This window comes from Marmota monax, unplaced genomic scaffold (assembly GCF_021218885.2).
Source record: "Marmota monax isolate L192 unplaced genomic scaffold, Marmota_monax_Labrador192_F-V1.1 WCK01_AAM20220418_F8-fsc00017, whole genome shotgun sequence".
Lineage (NCBI taxonomy): Eukaryota > Metazoa > Chordata > Mammalia > Rodentia > Sciuridae > Marmota > Marmota monax.
In genome coordinates this window covers 14,331,511-14,349,012 of record NW_026695241.1, presented here as the reverse complement: position 1 = coordinate 14,349,012, position 17,502 = coordinate 14,331,511, and the positions used below count along the sequence as shown (strand labels likewise).

Sequence of the window (17,502 nt, the reverse complement as noted above, 5' to 3'; positions counted from 1 at the left end):
ATGGACAGCAGTGTGACCAGAGGCATCACCAACTTCTTTGGGTATATGGAAATCATGTCCAAAGAAGTCCATTTGTGACATGAGAGTGTGAAATTATCTTTATTTATCATACAGCTGCAAGATCACAGACCTTCATTTTAGAATAACAAGGGTTAGAGGAAAATAGCTCCAGGCCACAAATCCCAAGTGTGGTGACTTATTCTCCAGTGAAGTTATCTCAACATGGATTTGTCTAGAAAAACACAGAGCTTTATTCCTCCAGGTAGATGACAGAGAGAAAAATGATCCCTCCATCCTTCCTGCTTCTGTAGATATGAAACTTTCCTCCTGGGTAGATCCACCTCCCCTGCATGCTTTCCCTGCCACTCAGGCATCCAGCATCACAGATGCCCTCACCAACGCTCCATCCTTCATTGTACAACTCCAGGTGGCGCCATTCAGACAGATCCAATGTGAACTGCACTCCCTTACCTAAACTGGAGATGTATAAGCCAGCAGCCCTGCACATCACATCCACATGTTGGAAAAAGCAGGAAAATGATGAATGTGCAGAGAAAACTTTGGGCACAAGATGAAAATACACAAAATGCTTATATCTATAGGAATCCTTGGGTTATTCTATGTTCAACAGAACAAAAGGAACAACAATGATATGAAATTGCAATTAAGCTTGAGTGATTAGAAGAACATAGTGCCATTAGCAGCTGAATTGAGGGCAGAGAATGTCCCGGTACATATTCTAAAGAAATTAGGAGTGGCCCCATAAAGACAATTAAATGGAAGTGAAGAGGGAAATGAGTTTTATCTGGGACACATTGAGATTCAAGGTTTGTGAAACAAAAAAGCAGTTAGAAAAAGTGTAGATTTGGCACCCACAGAAAAATTAGGGGTAAAAAGTTAAGATTTTTAAAGTCATCCATGAAAGATGGTATTTGAAACCAAGGGAATAAATAAGTTATCATTGTGGGAAGTAAAAAGATAGACAAAGAAGCTGACTCATTCTGGGAGCATGCCTATACATGGAAGGGGACTTGGAAAAAAAGGGAGCCTCAAGTGACAGCCAGACAGTGAGAGAAATAGAAAAACCAGAGGCTTCCAAAGTCATGGAGGCAGAGAGAGGTTTTCAGAAGGTAGGTTTCTCTAGTATATACTGCTGAGAGACATAAAGGGGCTCAGAGGGTCATTAGTGACTCTAGAGTCACAGGAGTGTTGGCTCCATGAGGGATGGAACATGCCCTTCCTAGTCATGTTTGCAATGCTCAGTGCTGGTGACGCAGAGAAGAGCAACAAGCATGGCTGGAATAAAGTTGAACAGCTGACCTGGAAGCTTGATTGCAAGGAGTTAATAATAAACCACGATTATAGTTTAAAGTTTAATGACTCAATACAACTTTGTAAAAGAAAGTTAAAAAAAAAAAAAAAAAAAACTACCAGTATACATCCCATTGACCTCATTACATGATTCTACAGAGGAAGCACTTTTCTACTTTCAGATAACTGAAACTCGCCTGAGGCCAGGGGCAAGAGGCTATTCCTCAAATCTTCTAGGTCATACTTCTCTGAATGCATCCATAGCAAAACTGTAAAACTTTCTGCTTTAGTTTCTATAAATTTATTAGGTTGACATAAACTTGCTTGCAAAGGTCTTGAAAATATTCAGAAGATCGAAAATAGACTTAAAATACTTAAAAGGCAAACACTGTTTCCATGGAAACTTTTTTAAAATTATGCTTTCCCACCTGTTTTGGCAAGATTAAAAGTGGGCCTATGAATTTCATTACCTAGAAAAAGTTTCCAGGCCAAGAAAATATTTTTTGATATCCCAATATAAAACCTCTAAGGACTACAAAATAATCACCCTAAATCTATTTTCTATACAAACAGGGATTAACATATCATTCACAAACTGTACTTTAAAAAGAGGATACTAATAACTAAAACTAATATCTTTTGAGTGCTGAAGGCTTTACATGCATTATCTAATCTTCACAACAGCTCAATGAGATAAAACACTCATGCATTTCATAACAGCTCCATGAGATAAAATGCTAATTAATGTTCAACTTACATGTGAGGTAACTGAGGTTTAGATGGGCCAATTTTCTCAAACTCACACAAAGACTAAGCAGAAGAGCTAAGATTTATAGGATAATATCATAGATCTCATTTTTGTGGCTGTATGATATTCCATTGGATCGCTCCCATTTAAAATTAAATAAATTTGACTTATTTAAAATTAGACATTTTAAAATAGGAAATCATGGAATAGGTAGCCAATCTGCAAAGGGAGCAGTTCACAGGTTCCTAAAGATCTTTTAATACTAATGGACCCACCTGCCCAATTCACCTAAATGAGGGTGGCCAATGCCACTCACTGCTGCAAAAATAAGGAATGACAGGAGTCGAATGAGTAAAATCTGACTCCCATCTAAGTCCCGCTGGATTCAAGCACTAGAGACTTCCTAATTAATGGTGTCCCTTCCTCTTCTTCTACCTTCACTAGCCTGTTTTTCCAGGAAAATGGGGGTGGGATGAATATGTCTTAGGCCAGATTCCTTAGAAAACAGCTTAAGGCCATGCTTCTAATGCCAGTACCTTACAGCAATTCCAGGGAAGCCAGAGTGAGGGGAAAAGAGTAACAAAGTACGGAAAGCAAATACAAGATGGAGTGGGACTAGCTGGCCATGGCTTCACATAAAACATAGCTTGTTGCCTGGTCATCTAAGAAAGGCTATTGGGACTTCTGCATCTCAAAACCTTCCATTGGTGCTAGGAGAGGAAATGTATTTGGCAGCTCCCATCTGTTTTTGTTCCCCTTTGGTCAGAGTTCACCAAATAGTGACCCAACTTCCCCAATGTTGGGGTACATCTTCTGGCTCCTGCTGGATTAGATAGGGAGGACAGATTCCATACCTTTCAGTGTGTTGCTTCATCTGAACCCAGAAATGGTAGGAGGTCCCTTAGCAGTAGTCTCAGGTGGCTGAATGGTTTAGACCAGCAAAGTTGGTCACCATGTCAATGCAGAGTTGGTGGGGCTAAGAGGGTTGAAAAAGGGTGCCTAAGGGGCAGCCAATATAGGAGGGCTTATATATGAATAGAAATCCATAAAGGCATTCAATCTCACATGCACAGAAAATAGAAGAGATGACCTAATAGGTCTTGCTGGACTTGCCATTATTTGTGCTCACAGAGTTTCTACAGGTTATTAGAATTCTGACTGTGATAGAACATCACCCATTCATTTCTTCATTCATTGAATAAGCATTTGTTTAATATCTCCTGCTATAGATATTATCTAGTGAAATTCTAGGGACAGAGGAGTCTAAGACCCAGCATTTCAAACTGGCAGTATGGTATCCATAAGAACAAACATAACAATACAATATGATCAATTAAAAGGTGTGATTTGGGGGCTGGGGCTGTAGCTCAGTGGTAAAGTGCTTGCCTCGAAAGTGTGAGGCACTGGGTTCGATCCTCAGCACCACATAAAAATAAATAAAGATATCGTATGTTCATCTACAACTAAATAAATATTTTTCTTAAAAAAGGTGTCATTTTACTTAGCCATATTTAAACAGTCATGATAACAGGCAAAATCACTGTTTCCTATGCAAACGTATATAACAGATATTCCCGATCCTTAGGTCCATCTCCAGACCTTCTGCCTAATCCCATATTAAAACATCATCTACTGACTTCAACCCCTGAAGTATGTATCAGGGATGAGATACCATGTCTTACTCTTATCTGTAGATAAGAGTAAGACATGGTATGAAGGGAAGCTGAGGCTCAGAAAGGAGGCTGGAGTTCATAGAAGCCCTAAGATTCAGCCTTAATGTTAGGAATAGATGATACAGAGATGGCCTAAGGTATCTGTTTTGTACATGTCTTAGAAATCTGAAGTGTAATAGTTTCTTATAAGGCCCCCACTCAAAACAGCTGCATTAAAATTTAATAGACTCACACTGAGCCTAAGAGACAAATGAAAGCTCGTCATTTTTCTGAACCACAAGTAATTCAGTGTGATGAAGCAATGAGCCAGAAGAAGAGCTATCAGGCAAGAGGCAGAAAAGACCAGAAGGAGACAGGTCAAGCAGAGCCTTGTAGGCTGGGCTAAGAAGGTTGTTTCATCACAGAGGCAAACAACTGAACTGGCAATAGAGATCAACTAAACATGATTTGCTTTACATTTAGAGATCATTCTGGAAGCAATGAGGAAGATGGATTAGAAGGTGGGAAAATGAGCTTGTAATTATAGTGATCAGGCACTGCAAGATGAGGGATAGAGCAATGTTTTTACAACTATTTAGGATGTAAGATCAATAAGATATGAGGATAAAGTCTCTTTGGGGCTCATTTAGATTGAAGAAGTAAGTACATGGTAGGTGAATGAATAAGACCCTTGGAAAACTGGATCAATTTTGTACTACTCATCATGACAAGGACTTAGAAGGAAGAACAATTCAAGAGTGGTAGTGATGGGATGAGTTCAGTGTTAAATCCAGAGCGTTTGATGGGCCTATACAACAGTCATTGAGGTGTCTATGGGTCCTGTTAAATAGGCAGGTCTAGAGCTCAGAAGAAAGATGAGCATTGCTAATTCAATGTAGGAGGTCACAGGAAAAAAGGGAGTTTCAATTAAGTCACTCAGAGAATAATATGAGTAAAATAAAAATCAAGGTTGGAACCTTAGGGAAGGTTAATATTTGTGTATCAGGCACAGGATAAGCAACTCCTTGGGAATTCTCTTATCATCTTTTTTGAGGCCTGGGTCAAATTCAACTTCAACATTGTGGTGAAAAAACATGGTTCTCTTACAACTCAGAGGAAGACCAGGTAAAAGAGATATCTGTGTTCACTCCAACTGGTTGAGCTTTAGGTAATACTGAATTAAGGGAGCACAAGAACAATACTGAATTAAGAAAGGGGTAAGCAGGAGGCATGAGGATCACAGGGGTTGGAGATTTCTGTGTCTCCGCCTTTCCAGCATTTGAAAAAGTGCACCTCCTTTACCTTTCTATAGGACAGGTTTCTATGGGTGTGCCAAGGTGCTTCACACACCTGCACTGCTACTTCTACTACATGCATGTGACCCTCACGAGGAACAGTGATCTAGTTAGGACCAAGACTAAGATAAATAATGTAAACTTGAAGGCCTCTCCCTGGAACTGATTGTTTTCCTCCTTTCCTTCCTTTCTACCCTCCTTCCTTCCTTTTTTTTTTTTTTTAATTATAGCTCGCTGCATCTCTTTGAGTTTTAATTTAAGCCACAGACTCCTTTTTAAAGTATTTTTTTAGTTGTAGATGGACAAATATCTTCATTTTATTTATTTATCTTATGTGGTGCTGAGGATTGAACCCAGTGCCTCACACATGAGAGGGAGTGATGTACCACTGAGCCACAACCCCATCCCAGCCACAGACTCTTGTATTTGGAAAAGTGATATACATGTAACATCATTTGCAATTTAAGGTGCTTCTCAAAGTCCATACAAAAACCCCCTAGGGATCTGTGGACTCCCTGTTAAAAGCTCCCACCCCAGAACAATTTATCTAGCTCAAGTCACTTTCAGACTTTTCAAAACCAAAGGCATTCGAGAGGAGAATAGAAGGAAGCCAGGCACTGTGGCTTCTACTGACCCTGAACTGATAATTCCTTATTTCCGTTTTCATTAATGTGGAGGATATCGCCTTTCCTTTTCTGAGAATCCTTCCCCTCCCTCTTCCCCCAACAAACCAGACACACAGTCATAGAACCAAAACAACCCATCCAAAACACTAAAGCTCAGGCTGCAGCAGTTGGCCTTCTGGGCTGCAGCTGTGCATGGGCTGGGCTCACTGCAACGTTATCCTCGTGAACCAGCCCTCTCACAAACAAGACACATCCCAAGTTCTTGTCTGCTGACTGAAGGCAGGGGCACGTGAGTGTCTCCAACTGCCAAGGACAGACGCGCGATGAACTGGGACACACTGGGTGGGCTTGGCACAACGTGAGAGCTGAATAAATATCTGTTGACTGAGGGCTGGCTCCAGAAGAGCAGGGCCTGGGTTTTGATATATGAAATGCACTATTAATATTCCATCCTTTTTAAAATAAATTGTAAATTAGAGAGTAGATATGTTAAGAAATGTCTCAATTGGGACAAAAGAGCTCTCACATTATGAAATGTGAGCAAATGGGCACCTTTAAATGGTGACGACTCACCCATCCCCACACTCATAGTTTTTTTTTTTCCTTTTTCTTATTCATTTTTCTAATTTCTATACAGTTTTCTTGTAAAAAGAATACAATTTCACTAAAAAAAATCTGGGAAACATAGAAAAGCACAACCACTGGTATACTTCTAAAATGATATAATTTGTAAAAATTCCGTTTGTGTGAACTTCAACTTCCCAGGGACACTTCCATTGTTTAAGATAAGGTGTTCCTGGTGGGGGCAGGAGAGGCTGTCACCACAGACAAATGGGGCAGGATCCAATGACCTTGTGACTCCCTAAGCTTGTACCTTAGTGGCAAAGAATTATTTATTCTATTGTTCTTTCCAAGTTGATGGAAATTTCCCATCATTGATGCCTATTCTTTTACTTCCTCAACCTGAAAGACCAGAAAGAAAAACTTAATCACTAGAAGGTTTTTCCTATTAAGTTTTTTTTCCTACTTTGATGTTTCTAATGTTTTCTTCTTTCAGTCCTCACATCACCCATGCCCATCTGGAAAAAGTCTCTCTGAAACTCTGTTAGGATTTAGAAACAAACCACACCATTACATGTAATTTGGTCCTGCCACCACTAATAGTAGTTTTTCTTTTGGTGGCCATCTCACTGACAGTAACTCTTGCAAAACAGAAAAGCCACAAATTCAAAGTATATCAACTATAAGTGCAAACACAGCAGACACAATAATTAGGGAATAAAGAGACAAGACTTCAGAATGTGATTCTCCCTATCCCTGAATTCTTATTTACATATTAGAAAAGGAAACTTTCTAAAAAAATAGAATCCAAATAATATTATTCTGAAACAAAGTGGTTTAAATGCATTTTCCAATCAACCACAAAACTTGAATTTAAAATTGTAGGGAAAATCAGCTAGTGTATTAATTAGAAGAAAGTAATTTCTTACATGGCTCATGATGGCAGAGAGCAGGCATGAAGTTAATGGATATAATATTAAAACACTGTCATTACCAGGGATATCCCTTTCCTACCCATGTTTTGGCTTTCAGATCTCTGAATGCTCCTGTAGCTGTGATTCATGTAGCAACTGCCACAAAAATGGGCCACACTTGATCTTTGGATGTAGTGTTTCAAATATGAAGGAAACCTAAGTGCCTGACTTGTGTGCAGAACTTATTGCAGTATCTCCCTGACCTCCCCTTTTTATTTTTAGCAGTATGAGTTAAATTAAAATATGGTTTTCATCTCCGGGAAAATTCAAAGGGCTTTAAAAATGTGTAAGTTGTCACTGTTCCTTAATTCCAACATGTTGGCATGAACAGTGAGAATTTTATAATGAATAAAGGAAGATCAGATTCATCACTTTAATGCAGCACTTAGGGAGCCCTCAGACCTATGCACTAAGTTTTTTAATACCAGTTCCCATCTGGTAAGGAAACTGAGTCTTGAAGGCTAAGTAACCTGCCCAAAGGCACAAAGCTAATAAGACATCAAATGGTAGCTATTCTTATTATATTAACTTTAAAGTCCATGTATTTAACCACAGCATTATAGGGTTCAAAAGATAACTATACTAAGAAAATGCCAACATCCCAAAGGGCCACATTGCATTTTATCCTGGCAAAGTGAAAGAAAGGGCAACTAGAGAACTAAAGCCAGCTTGACTTTTCCACTGGAGCTCAAATGCCACTCCTCAATCAACTATTTTCATTCCTTCACAGCTATAGGTCCCGTCTGTAAGCCTAAGTCCACCCCAAAGATGAATTCTTGCCTTGAATTCTTACCTGACTCTGCCTGATGCCTATCTTCATGCAAATGTCTAAGAAGCCTGTCAAACTTAACATATCCAATATTGACCAACTACTATCTCTCCCAAAATGACTGCAGCAAAAGCCTTCCCTATCCAAGATGATGACAGCTCTATCTTTCCAGTAATCCTGGCCCAAAACATCAAATAAACCACTCTTGCCTTCTCTCTCCCTTCTTGCAGGGTTTCTCCCAGGTTTATTTTACAAAAAGGCAATTTACAATCATATGTCTGATGTGATTCTTTAAAACGGCTAATTGCCTTGGTACACATGGATTTCACTTGCACATGATTCATCATGAGTACCCCTATAAAGGCACTCATATGGCTGCATCTATTATGGTGTTGTCTGACCTACACACTGTGATATTCACTTATCACTTTATTTTCATGTATTATTTGATATACACTTATGTAACACTCCCTAGCTGCCAGATGCTTATGTCAAAGTCCTTTACAACTCATTTAGTTAAATAACTCCTGTAGTCTTTATAATAAGTCTATGAAACAGGTTCTATTATTTCTTTTATAGAGAGAAAAAACTGAGAGGGAGGTTAAATAACTTACCCAAGACTTCATCATCCAAACTTGGACAGCTGATTCCCAAGTCTATTCTCTTAACCACTTCACCATGCTCTACCCATGAGACACACATTTTTTCCCTATTTTTTCCCCTGTAAGTAGAGATATATATGCATAAATGAACCTACACTTTTATCTACTTTTTTTTTTATAGCTAGGACCCATCCCTATAAAGTGCCTGGTCTTTTTTCATAGGTAAAAGATAACCAAATTACAGGGGACCAAAATCCCTGCTCCTGGGCTGGGGCTGTAGCTCAGTGGCAGAGCACTTGCCTAGCATGTGTGAGGTACTGGGTTCAATCCTTAGCACCACATAAGCAAATAAAATAAAGTCATTCTGTCCATCTACAACTACAAAGTATTAAAAAAAAAATCCCTGCTCCCATGAGCATTGTGCTGTGATCCAGACAGAGCATATATGATACATGACAGCAAATAATTCTGACTCTTCAGAACTGTATCCCCAAGGACTGCTCAGGGATTAACCAGCAGCAGAGTATGTGAACTCCAGGATCCCTGATTCCGATGGATGGCACAGCTGGAGAAGTCAGCAAATACAGAGCATGGCTGTTGTAGACAGCACCACACCCAAAGCTAGTTAGGTTGGTGAGTGACTGAGAGTCATAAGGCATTTACTCAAATAGATCACTGCTCTCTCATCTCTCTTTTAAAAGGTTGCTCTATGACAAAAATGATAAAGGAAGAGGAAACAAGAGAAAGAAGTGTGCTTCTACTAACCTACTGATTGCCTGAACCAACAGCCCCAAAATAAGGGCAGTTTCCCTCCAACGGAATCTCCAAGGGTGTAGACAGAGTGGACAGGTAGCCCCCATTAACTTTCTTTTTTTTGATACTGGGGATTGAACTCAGGGGCACTCAACCACTGAGCCACATCCCCAGCCCTATTTTTGTATTTTATTTAGAGAAGGATCTCACAGAGTTGCTTAGCATCATGGTGTTGCTGAGGCTGGCTTTGAACTCTCAATCCTCCTGCCCTGGCCTCCAGAGCCACTGGGAATATTAATTATTTTTTTTCTTTTAGTTGTAGATGGACACAATACCTTTATTTTATTTATTTATTTTAAATATTTTTTTAGCTACACATGGACACAATATCTTTATTTTGTTTATTCATTTTATGTGGTGCTGAGGATCAAACTCAGTGCCTCACATGTGCAAGGCAAGGACTCTGCCACTGAGCCACAAACCCAGCCCCATATTTATTTATTTTTTATGTGGTGCTGAGGATCAAACCCTGTGCCTCACACATGCTAGGCGAGTACTCTACCACTAAGCCACAACCCAAGCCCCACCATTACCTCTTTAGAGCACTTCTCCTTTTGTTTCCAAATACTATAGTGACCGAGATCAAACCTAAGAGATTAACAGAGGTGGATTCAAAGCACAGCATCTCTGATAGATTACTTAATCTCAGATATAGTCTCATCTGACCTTAGTGAACTGAGGTGCAAAAAACATGAGATGATGTGGCAGAGGACCTAACCACTTAGTAATACTCAATGAATGAAGCAACTGATAGTGATTTTGATAACTATTTCCCACACTCTTCAAGTACTCAAAGTTAGAAGTGGAGGGAAATGCAAAACAAAGAATGAAATTTAACATTTAAGCAATATATATGCTAATAAATTCACTGTCTATGGATCACCACAGCCTTATCCACTTAATCACAATATTATGATTCTTCTCTTTTAAAAGCTTAAGTCAGAGCCAGGAGCGGTGACGATGCCTATAATCCCAGTGACTCTGGAGGGAGGCTACAGCAGGAGGATCTTGAGTTCAAAGCCAGCTTCAGCAATGGCGGCGAGGTGCTAAGCAACTCAGTAATTGAGTATCTCTAAATTCAAACCCCAGTACCCTCCACCTCAAAAAAAAAAAAAAAAAAAAAAAGCTTAAGTCAGAAAAAAAGACAAATATACTCAGTTTCTACAGCAAACAGTAAAACAAAATCTACTTTTATTTAAAGCATCTAATTTTTAAAAATCAATTAGCTAACTTCAAAAGGCAGCCAACAGAGGATTCAATCAAACTGGTAAAGGGGGTCTATCAAACTGGTGTCTCATTTCAAAATTCAAAGTAACTGACAGGCCTGCCTGCTATACTGGTTGGCATTTGGTCTGAAAAATACTTAATGTCATTTCATTCAGGTGGTGTGTGTACACAGACCCACAGCACTAAAACCATACCTTGTTTTAGTGAGCACCAGAATTGAGCCTGAAAGAGAAAGTGTAATGATCTTTCAATTTAAAATTAATGAGAACTTTTGGGGTTATAGTTTTTCCATGGAATATAATGCTACCTGGAAAGATCCCAACTAGATGTCAGGGTCCTAAGTTCTTCTCACCCTTTTTATGGAGATCTGTAAAACAACTTAAACTAGACACTACCCAAATGTCAAGGGAGATGGCATCAGTTAACATGGAAACGCCAGAGGATTCCTGCATGACTTTAAACAAGTCACTTGACCTTTCTGGGTTACTTTGGAAATGTAGAGAGACTGATCATCTGCCAGTATGACACAGTTTATGGTAGGATTAAGTTTTATTTATAAACAGGTTTGACATCCTTATCTTCAAAGTGCTTTCCTATTAATAAAATGAACATGTTAAGAGGAAATCAGAGTCCAATATCACTCATCTACTAATGAATAATCTTAATGTGTTAGGAGGTTATACAAACTGTTATATGCAAGAACATTCAGATTCCATGGTCAAGTGGTAATCAAGTGGGGGAAGACTTTAAGAAGTAATTAGCTCAAACTTCCCTTCTCCTATCCTAATTGATTCTTTTACTCCAGATACACTATCTTGCAGTGAACCTGAAACAGGATTGCCCCCCAATAAAGAACCTCAGTTCACTTAGATCTATTCCCTACAAAACTAGTGCTTCCACCTAGCTATAAATCCTATTTCTGCATTCAGCCCAGTACAACCTTTATGGACCTTCCCAGCCCAGCACAACCTCCAAATGATTCCCTGTCTGAATTTATAGCACTTGGTACTCTCTTTGATTACTTGCCTACTGTTGTTGTTTAACTATTAATGGTTTTGCACAAATATTATGTTGTTTCACTCTCAGATCAGAGGCTATGTCAGAAGACTGAGCATTACACTTCTGAGTTCCTCAGAACTTGTTCCTCAGGGTCCCACACTCGGAAGATGGTCAATGCCCATTCACATGAACTACCTTCCAAAGGTTTTACCAGGCCAGTAGCAAAGAGCTATTGCTAGAGACAGCATAAAGAGAGGATAGTATTTATCTAGTGATCTTATTTTTACATTTCTTACATACTAAACTGCTGAATAAATGTTATACAGTGATATATGGGGGGACAGTGATACTTTCTTTTGAATTAGAGACAGTGACAATTTCTTTTTCTTTTTTCTTTTTTAAACTGGGGATTGAACCCAGGGGTGCTCTACCACTGAGCTACATCACCAGCCATTTTTGTTGTTTTATTTTATATTCGCAGACAGGGTCTTACTAAAGTTGCTTAGGGACTCCTTAAGTTGCTAAGGCTGGCCTCAAACTTGCAACCCTCCTGCCCTTCTGGCTAGTTTCTCTCTCTCTCTCTCTCTCTCTCTCTCTCTCTCTCTGGGGAGGGGTACTAGGGATTTAACCCAAGAGTACTTTACCACTGAGCTACATCCCTAATCCTCTTTTAAATTTTATTTTTTTTAAATATGTATTTTTTAGTTGTAGGTGGACAACTTAATTTTTATGTGGTGCTAAGGATCAAACCCAGTGCCTCATGCACGCCAGGCAAGTGTTCTACCCCTGAGCCACAGACTCAGCCCCTTAAATTTTCTTTTTTGAGACAGGATGTTGCTAAGTTACAGAAGGCCTCTCTAATTTGCTGAGGCTGGCCTCAAACTGGCAATCCTCCTGTCTTGGCCTCCTGAATCATTGGGATTATAGGCATGCACCATTGTACCCAGCTTGTCTAGTTTCTTTTATTGCTCTCACTCTTTTTAGGTCTAGGGTTCTATTTGTTGCATATTTTGAAACTTTAAGCCAAGTATTCTAAAAACCTGCTACAATTCTTTATAGAGCTTACAGAGGCCAAGCCTGAAAGAGGAGAGATAATGGCTTTTCAGAATTACCTGGAGAGGCAAACAGTTGGCCTTAGGTCTCCAGGACAGAAGTCTGATTCTAAACTTTCTCATCCACCTCTGGAGATACCCAGAACCCTCCTGAGACAGAAAAATCTCCTGTTTCAAAAAAACACTTTCAAGGTGTGATTTACCTGTCAAATCTCAATTAGAACAAGGGTCTTCTCAAATCTCATTTCATTTTACATTTTGAACCTACCATGATATTTATTATTTTAGACAAAATGAATATGCATAGAGTCTAGTTTTTCTATCTACACTCCAATGGACCATTTTGTACTCATCTCACCTTGAAACAAATATTCTAACCCTCAAGCAAGCACTTAAGTGTTGACCCTGGAAGTATTCAATGCCTCCACATGCTGTCTTTTGGATGGACACACTACTTCTATCTGGGCCCTAGGTAGAATTCAAACTTTCGTCATTGAGAAAAAATATAACAACAACAAAAAAAAGAAACCCTTGTTGTATTTTATTTCCTGCATCATATACACCCCTTATTTCTTCCTTAACAACCATTTTTTAAATGCTCTTTCATTGTAGGAGTGATGAGTCAGTTAGAATTGTTGTGCTTGCTCCACCTATTAGAATAAGCCAAATGATTTGGGATGGGTTGATCTTGGGTTCACAGGGAGTTATTTGTCTAGGGAGTGGAGGGGATGGACTACAATTTGCATGACCACACAGGACAGATGTTTATTCATAAAGGTTACCTCAAGTGACACAAGCAATTTCTTGGTTGGACTGTATTAAAAGTCAGCCAAGTGTCCACCCAATGGGCAACTCAGTTCCAGAAGAAATTATGACTGGGATGACAAGAAGCATGAGGGACTGGGATTGAGATATGTGGACAGGCTTGAGTGAGAGGTCTGGAGCCAGACTAAAGGGTGAGTGCTCAATGACAGGATGGAGAGGTTGGGCAGAATTACAGAGGGAGGGGACAAAGCAGCACTTGGATACTGCTTACTTCTCTGAATATGAGCTTTTTTGTTATTGCTGCCATTTGTTTCCTCACTAGAAGAATTGCATTTGCAATTTAATATAAATCTAGAGACTCAGTCACTTTTACAGACCCCACTGCTAATGGACAGAGCCAACATTGAGCAAAATTGCTACAGGGAGAATGCTAGAATCTTCCAGCCTTTTTCCTCCTTCCATTGGGACCCTTCCATTTAGGTCTTTCTCTCAACCACATCTTATTTTCTACCTTCAGTGGTTTTCAAAGTGTGGTCATTGGACCAGCAGCATCAGTATCACCTAAGCACTGGTCAGAAATGCTAATTCTCAGGCTCCACCCAAACTGATCAGTGAAGAAACTCTGTGATGAGACGACAGGATCAGCAATCTTTTTTTCTCAAACTTTCCCTGATTCTGATGCACACTAAAATCTGAGAACTGCTGCTTTAAATGATTTTCAAGATAACTTAAGGTTGAGAGCATGTACCTTTTAGGAGAGGACTTATAAAGAAGATAAGCCACTCAAGTGAAAATGGAAATTTTCTAGTAATAGAATTTCCTGTAACATAAAGAAAGACAGTGAGAGATTCAAGGCCACTATATTCATTCAGACTTTCACCATCCCTTCCCTTTCATTTCACCTATATCAATCTTCTCTCCATATTGCCACTAGAGATGTATGCTCAGTGGGAAAACCTGACCCTATCAAATCCCAATTTAAAACCCTTCAGTCACTGCTCCCTGCCCATAGAAAGGCCCAAGCCCTGGCACACAACCCAAAGTCCTTCATTATCTGCCGCTGGGCCACTTCCCTGACCTTGTTTCCTTCTGTACCTTCCCACATACTCTGTCACATTTTTGCTATCTGCAGGAAGCTTACACTTCCTCATACCTCTGACATTGGGCTTGACCATGTGATTGACCTTGGCCAACAGCATGAGAGCTGAAGGGACAGCTGCCACTTCTGAGCAGACTTGAAGTGTCATAGTTTTGTTCTGTCACTTTCTCTCTTTTACTTTGCCACAATGAGATTAGCATTGTCCCAGAGAGAGGCTGTTTTATAAGCTCAGTGGGTCCCTAAATAAAAATAGATGAGGACAGAACTACAATTGACCTACTGTGGACATGCGGATCTTGGGGGTTATTTGTTCTTTAGCCTAAGCTGACCATGGATATTTTGGTCATTCCTCTTTCTGGATGTCTTCTCTCTTCTACTCTATCCTTTCCAATCCCACTGCAGCCCTAGTTTCACAAAAGACTTGCTCATCATTTGACACTCAGTACCTCTCAATCAGGACTTTATCTTGCCTAGGTGTAACTGATTACTCTCACTTTTAAGACCTCCTTTAGATACTACAGATCAGTAACTATGTCCCCAGAACTAGGCTTCCCATCTATTAACACTATACTTAGGATCCACTAAAATAAGAATAAATGTGAGTCTTCACTCGACAGAGCAAGGAGATTTTGGCTCAAAGAAATGAAGCATTTTGTTCAAGTTTCCCAGTCTCAGTCAGAGCCTGAATTTTCACAAGTGGGGTCTGGCTCTGAACTTAGCAGTCTTGTCCTATGCCATATACCTCTCTCCATCCCCAGCAGTGAGTTTTCAGAACAGAGTAAAAGTCTCCTTAGTAAACAATTGAAAAAAAAAAAAACACAAAAAACCTGTTACATTAATTTGAGACTTATAAGTTTGCATCTCTCTAGAAGTGAGTTTCTGATCTCCTGGCCTCTCTTTCTCTAAGTTGATGTATATATTCTAAGACACATAGAAATGACACTGTACAAGAAATGGAGCATTTTGTCTACAACCAGGTCCCAGGCTGCATGGTTAGGAAAGTGTGAAAAGGCAGGCAGACGCAAATGCCACCACCCTAAAGAACCTTTAGGATGGTCCTTATGGGTTTGTCACAGGGTAGAACTCCAAGGAAGTCTGCTACATATTGATATTTTAGGCTTTTTAAAAAATGAAGGGGGTCAAATGTTTAATCTTCAGATTAAACAAGGAAAGGAAAATGAAACCATGGCAAAAGACTGGACTAGACCCCCCCCCCCCCCAGGTCAGATGCAGGATTAAATGCCTGAGAGTAACAACTGCAATTTCAAGTTTCTAGGAGATGCTGGCATTTTGTTGTGTGGTGCTTTTCTTTTGTTTTTCTTTCACTCTTTTTAACTCTACTTATTTGTTCATGGGAACATCAGGAAGTACAAAAACCTAAAAATATCCCACCCCTAATCAGCCATACTAATGAAATATGAGCATTTAACAAACTACAGGGATTTCTTTTTTCATATAATATTCATACTAATTTTTTCAAGGGTTACAAAGCTTTGGTTTCTAGTTGGAGGCCATTTGTCTCAACATCACAATGGAGGAGGGTTTTTTTTTTTTTTTTAATATCCTCCTCCAAAGGATATATTACCTTTAAATGATATCATCAGTAACACTAATAATAACAATTTTTTTTCCCTTTCAAGTATAGAAAGCTATTCAGAGATCCAAATGGTTGTTGGGCCAGTTTGGACACATCTGATTTACTTTTTAAACGTCCATCCACTTCATACAATAAAGCACTCAGTAAATGCTAAGTGCTGGCTCTCTGCTCTGTTTTTCAGACATTGGCTCCTATAATCCTCAAAGCAAGTTTAATCGGTATCGCCACTTTATCAATTAGGAGCGAGAGACACAGGACATAAAGGGGAGAGGGAAAGAGTGAAAAGGAGAGGGAGGAAGAGAGAGAGGTGGGCAGGGGCCAGCAGCTGCATAACACTATAGTTAATGATTCACTCATAGCCCTCAGGCAGCTCCTTTCAGTAGGGGTTGAACCAGAGCGCGCGTACACACACACACACACACACACACACACACACACACGTACGTCTCATCTCCAACTCTCTTCATCTCAGCCAGAGGCGGTGTCCGGCAAATTGCTTGGCAACCCGCGCAGGAAACTCCATCCAAAGCCCCGGGTCCAGGAGGCCTCTAGGCGCTGTCCAGCGGGCAGCGTGCCTGAGGGGCCAGGCTGGGGTCCTGTCTCCCGACACCCCGAAGGTGAGGCGGAACGCCAAGGCTGGGATTCCAGGCCTGGGGTGGGGGGTTTGGGGGAAGAGGCACCGGGCCCAGGGACACCTGTTGCCGCCTCCCCACTCTGGCCAGTGAAGCTGTCCTGGACGACCTGGGTCTCCAGGGAAGGCACCTTGGCAACAAGTGCTGTGTAGCTGCGGAGGTCACAGGGGTCTTGCCCCTACGCCCGCCCCCGCCCACCTTAGGCCCACTCACCTAAGCCCCTCTCACTCCCGGACGCCCGCGCCTCGGGGAAGTATCTCGCCTGGCGGTGGCTCGGAAGGCACTCGGGATGTGCAGAGCAGCACTGCGGCGCTAGGACCTCGCGGCCGGCCGCCCCCTGCCCGCTCCACCTGCGGGGGCCCCTTTCTCCAGAGCGCCGGTGCCCCCGCCGCGGGGAGGGGCAGTTACCTGAGACGCCGTCCGCAGGGTCTCGAACGTCGACTGACAGGCGGCCGCCGCAGAGCCAGCTAGTGGGGTCCAGGGACCCAGCCGGCCGCAAGGCTCTCGCCACAGTTGCTCCTCGCCGCAGCGCAGCCGCCGGCTCCCGACTCTCGGGCGTGCTGGGCGCCCGCCGGCTCCCGGCGCCGCTCCCGCCGCTCCTGATTGGTTGGGGCGCGCGCCCAAGCTGCGCCGTGATTGGGCAGTTCGGGAGCTGGGCGGTGGGACCCACCCGGCACCGCTGGGATCTGCTCCGCGAGCCTCCTGCGCTGCCGCCTCACCTTCCTACCGCGCCTCGGGGCCCGGGTCCGGACGCTGAAAATCGGTTCTTATCCCCTTTGG

General features: G+C 41.3%; 1 protein-coding gene across 7 annotated transcripts in view; it reads right to left on the bottom strand.

The window, feature by feature from the left end:
- Nucleotides 1-17,291, bottom strand: part of Ston2 (stonin 2) — a 130,972-nt gene extending 113,681 nt beyond the window's left edge. For 3 of the 7 annotated variants that reach the window (XM_046440724.2, XM_058577862.1, XM_058577864.1), the window contains exon 1: nucleotides 17,131-17,289. The gene's annotated coding sequence lies outside the window, so the exon portion shown is untranslated. Of the gene's footprint in view, nucleotides 1-16,935 lie in introns of all 7 variants that reach the window. The other 4 variants (XM_058577859.1, XM_058577861.1, XM_058577860.1 and 1 more) reach the window with 3 other exon arrangements.
- Nucleotides 17,292-17,502: the final 211 nt, after the last annotated feature.